The 5,094-nt window shown below is 58.5% G+C and overlaps 1 protein-coding gene across 1 annotated transcript in view; it reads left to right on the plus strand.

The window, feature by feature from the left end:
• The window catches only part of STK32B (serine/threonine kinase 32B), a 113,942-nt gene that overhangs the window by 8,260 nt on the left and 100,588 nt on the right, over positions 1–5,094 (plus strand). The gene's annotated exons all lie outside the window — the stretch shown is intronic.

The raw sequence follows: 5,094 nt of genomic DNA on the forward strand, positions 1-5,094 counted from the left end.
TGCGTCCTTTGGAGGAATTTGCTGGCTCCGGGTTTGCGTTATTAAAAGCTAAATATCACCGGGAGGCAGGCTCACTCCTGAATGGCTTCCGGCCGTAGCCTCAGCCAGAGCGGCTGACCCCTCACTGACCGATTTGACAGCCTTCATGGCTCAAGTGCGTTTCCCATCATCTTCCCATAATGAGTCCCATCCCCTCCGCTGGGTGAGCCTTCCCAGGCCTTCCCACTGCACGGAGCGTTCCCACCTCGCTTCACCCCAGTGACACATTCCATCCCCGAGGGCGTCAGGAGCACCAGGCTGGCCCTGGCCCCTGGCCCCAGACTTCCTTGGTGTTTCTGACACCGTGGGTTCCTCTAGGACTCCAGAGGGATCAGTGGGTGTGTGAGCAGTGGCCTTCATTTATTTATAAAACACACAGTCACCGCTCTCCCATCTGCCATCAGAAAGAACCCCCTTCCGCCTCAACGCTCAGATGTTCCGTGCTGTTTGTTTAGTCTTTATTTTATTTATTCGTTCACAATTGTATCCCTAGGGTCCCCTTTTAAAACCCTTCAGCAGCTCCCCAGAGCCCTCGGGACAAACACCCACCGCATGAGTTTGCTATCGCTGCCATGACGAAACCCACAGACCGGGCGTAACGGCAGGAGTTCCAGAGGCTGAGGTCGGCCATCACACGTCCTCAGAGCCTCTCTCCCGGGGTGCGGACAGCCGTCTTCTCCCTGTGTCTTCACATCGTCTTTTCTCTACGTGTGTCCACCTCCAAATTTCCCCGTTTTTATACGGACTCAGTCCTATTGGATCAGGACCCACCTTCATGACCCTGTTTTAACTGAATTATCTATTTGAAGACCCTCTCTTCAAATGCAGTCACGTTCTAAGGTAACCACACATCAGGGCTTCAGCTTATGGGCTGTGGGAAATGCAGTTCAGTCATTTAAATGTCATTAAGGCCGTCTGTCACCTGCCCTCACTCACCTTGTCTCCTCTCCGAGATGTTACTGTGCCGCCTCGGGTGAGCACCAGGGAGGCTGGCCCAGCGCCCGCTGGAACACAGAGAGACGAAGGGTCAGTGTGGCTCCGAGAGGAGCTGGACACACCCTGAGGGAACCTCCCCGGGGCGCTGTCCCTTTTTATAAGCTGACTGAGGACAGTTTAGAATCAAGTACCCAGCAGCTTGAGCACTTCAGGGGACTGTGGTGCCCAGCACTTGTGTATCAGATGGGCACGTGGCCGGCTGTGGGAAACAGAAAACCCGTTTTGTCGTGGCTTAAACGAAGAGGGGTTTATTTTTCTCACATAACAGGAAGTCGGAAGGTAGATGGCTCCCCGGCAACAGGTTCAGCATCTTGGAGATGCCCCAGCCTCGTGGGCATAAGGGGCTGCTGCAGCTCCAGACATTACAGCTATGTTCAGGTGGGAAAGACAAGAAAGTGGTGGAGGGGAGATGAGCCTCTAGCAGACTCATCTCTGCCATCGGCAGAGCTGTGGTTACTTCCGGTTGCCCGTAGTAATGGCGCACATTGCCTCCGTGAAGAAAATTGTTGTTCTGTTACAGGGGGGCGGGGAGGATGCGCTGGGCAGTTAGCAGTCTGTCTGCAGAGACAGCCTTCCCGTCGGCTAAGGACATTTGAACAATGGACCCCGCAGGCTGACCTCCTTAGTAATGGTATTTAACCCTGATTCCCCCCCTCCCCAAATCTGTGGTTTTCTCAGAATCTTGGTCCAGCAAACATTAGTGCCCTTTAATGTCACACTCACGCTTTTATTCACTGAACAGCATTTGCTAGGCACATGCCAGCAGTGGTGGGGGGTAGGGCCGGGAAGGTCAGCTGAGTCAGGGGAGGGGCAGTGCTGGCCGGTCCATGGGAGGTCTGAGTCCCAGCTCCACTCCAGCCTCTGGTTCTGGGGTCCTCAGACCTGGCTTGCCTGAGCTGAAAGTAGGGGTTAGAATCCTGGCCGTCAAGGTCACCGAAGGTGCAGCCAGCCAAAGACTGTCCTGAGGATTCCAACCACGTGACTCCCAGCTGGTCTGCACCGCGGACCCCACAGGAAGCTTTGGAAGAGGACAGGACTGCGGGCCCTCCGCAGCCGGGGGTGTGGCGACACCGTCCGCGCTCTGAGCGTGAAGTCCGCCCAGAGACCAGAGGCCGCGGGTGTAGATTCTTGTCCCCCTTATCCTCCGCTGACGTGGGACCCACTCCCCAGGTTCCTAGGTGAGGTGTGCGTGCCACCTGCCAGTCTTAGGTCACATGGTCGAAATCCACACCAGCCAGCATTTATTTGTTTGTCCCAGTGAATTGTAAGAATGAAGACATCGGTCCCTGATTCAATTAGACTAATGAGGAGTGTTAATTGGGTGTTTGCCTTTCAGCAGCCTGAGTGGCTGTGGCCAGATTGCTCCTTCTCCGCCTCATTAGCTGCGAGCTCTTGGGGGCTGCCCCACTACGGAGCGGAGGTGCCACGTGGGACCAGCTCTTCCACCGTAACGTGTGCCCCCGGGGCCGGGGCAGGGCCCCTCTGCAACACCCGTCCCAGCTCCTGAGGCTGAAAGGCTGCAGGTTCCACAGGTCCCCGCCGTCACGTGGTTCCCGGGGACTGAGAGCCCCTCTTCCCACCCTGAGGACAGGCAGGAAGGACGCCCGCCTGCGGAGGCCACACTGGGCCGGCCGACCCAGGATCAGTGACCTTCAGTTCCCCCTGGGATTCCAGCTTAGGCCTGAGGGCCAGGCCAGGGGGAGGTCAGGAGGAGGTGACGCCTGCAGGAAGGGTGTTTAAGCAGAGGGAACAGAATATGCTGAGGGTCCCATTCCCAGGCTGCAGGGTCAGATCTGGGCACATCCTTTTTACTTTTAAAATCCTCACCAGGGGATTGTCCCCCCCACCCCACCCCCCATTGCTCATTTGTTTTGAGAGGATGAGGGGGAGGGGTGAGAGAGAGAGAGAGAGAGAGAGAGAGAGAGAGAGAGAGAGAAAGAGAGAGATCGCTTGCCTCCTGCACGAGCTCTGACAGGGACGGGGACCCAGCCTGTACCCGAGGTACGTGGCCTTGACTGGAACCGAACCCGGGACCCTTCAGTTCGTGGCATGACGCTCTATCTACTGAGCCAAACCAGCCAAGGCAACCAACTGCCTGTTTTCATCTCATCCTGAAGTCAAACTTTCAAGCCTATTCCAATTCATTAGCTCTACTCTGAGCTTGGAATTCTAATTTAATTTTGAAGCATCCCATCTAATCCCATGCCTGTCTCTGAGCTGCTGTGCGTGTCACCCTCTTCCTGCCCGTCCCTGGGCGGTGAGAGCCACCGTCATCGCCGATGAGGGTCAGAGGCCAGGACCCGGCCTCGTCACACCCCAGCTGCCTGGGACTGGACCGCAGGCTCCCAGCCCGGCAGCACCCGGGGCCAAGGCAACCAACTGCCCGTTTTCATCTCGTCCTGAAGTCAGACTTTCAAGCCTATTCCAATTCATTAGCTCTACTCTGAGCTTGGAATTCTAATTTAATTTTGAAGCATCCCATCTAATCCCATGCCTGTCTCTGAGCTGCTGTGCGTGTCACCCTCTTCCTGCCCGTCCCTGGGCGGTGAGAGCCACCGTCATCGCCGATGAGGGTCAGAGGCCAGGACCCGGCCTCGTCACACCCCAGCTGCCTGGGACTGGACCGCAGGCTCCCAGCCCGGCAGCACCCGGTCTACTGCCCATCTCTTCCATGGAAATGAATGAGGATGAGGGAGGGAGACGTGCCAATGAGCGGAACCACCAGCCCACCGCGTGTCTGCCTGCGGGCGTGAGTCTCAGCGCCCAGGGTTCCAGAAGGCTCTGCTGGGACCCCCCACAGAGCCAGGGCACCCCGCTGTTTTTGTGCAGCACACCTTGGCCCCCTGGCGTTTTCCAGGTTCAAGGTCACTGAAAAAGGAAGCTGCGTGGGCTGTTATGCCATGAGTTTTACTGCCTGGAAACGCCGCCTGGAGGTTTCGTGAACTGTGCTCATTAAGGCATTAAGATTCACGTGACATTGCTGTCCCCTAATGCTGCGGGGCAGTGGCTTCCTGGGGTCCCACTACTCTCTTAGTGCCGCCCAGAGGCCAGGCTGGGTTTTGCCAACTCAGTGCAGACGGAGGCTGAGAGGAGGCTCAGAGGCAGAGCCGAAGCTGGAGTAGGATTCAGGTCTCCCCCTTGTCCCATATGGGCCCCAACAGACCCACGGCCTCGCAGAGCCGAAGGGGGTCCGATATCCCAGCGAACAGCAACCTGGCACTCAGAGCCAACCCAGCTCTGTGGCCTGGCCTCCGGCCCGTGGTTTTACCCGGCGTTCTGTGTCCCGGGCCCTGATCTCAAGGAGGAAGCGGCCCTGGTGGAAGAGGCGGCGGAGCATGTGGGTTGAGTCCTGGGTCTCCCCACCCCCGAGTGCACAAATTTTTGTGCACCAGGCCCCTCCCCCCCCTCCCCCTCTCTCCCGCCCCCCCCCCCCACCTCTTCCTTTGTCTGCCAAGCCAGGCGGTGTCCCCAGAGTGCAGGAGCTCCTGGAAGCGCGGAAAGGGGCTCACTTGGAAAGAGGAAAGAGGGGCTTTCAGATGCAGTTAGTTAAGGTGGGGTCACCCTGGTTTAGGGGGGCCGAAGTCCATCCCGTATAGCTGGTGCCCGGCTGAGAAGGTGGCATCCGGACACAGACACACAGGGGAGAGGCCAGTGCGGCTGGCGGCAGAGAGTGACGGGCTGCAGCTGCGAGCCCAGGACCCTCCCTGAGCCTTGGGAGGGTGCAGCCCTGCCACCCCTGGATGTGGGGCTTCTGGTTCCAGACCCCGAGACAGTGTGTTGGTTCCCACGCCAGCCGGTGGTATGCGTTGTGGCCGCTGCGGGCTCGCACACGAGGCCTTGCGGTTGTCGGGAGGATGGGACGGTGCACAGGCCGTGTTGGCCTGGCTGATGCTCCGTGCCCCTCACTCCCGGCTGCGTGTCCCGGGCTCTGCCTCCTGTGTTATATGCAAGGCGCCTCTTCTTTGCCATTTGCAGCTTGCCATCCTCTCATGCCCCGCCCCCCACCCCTGCATTAATTCCTTCAGCGAGGGTCCTCTGACCTGATGTCCAACCGCCCTG

The sequence above is a fragment of the Myotis davidii genome, unplaced genomic scaffold, assembly GCF_000327345.1.
Source record: "Myotis davidii unplaced genomic scaffold, ASM32734v1 scaffold960, whole genome shotgun sequence".
Lineage (NCBI taxonomy): Eukaryota > Metazoa > Chordata > Mammalia > Chiroptera > Vespertilionidae > Myotis > Myotis davidii.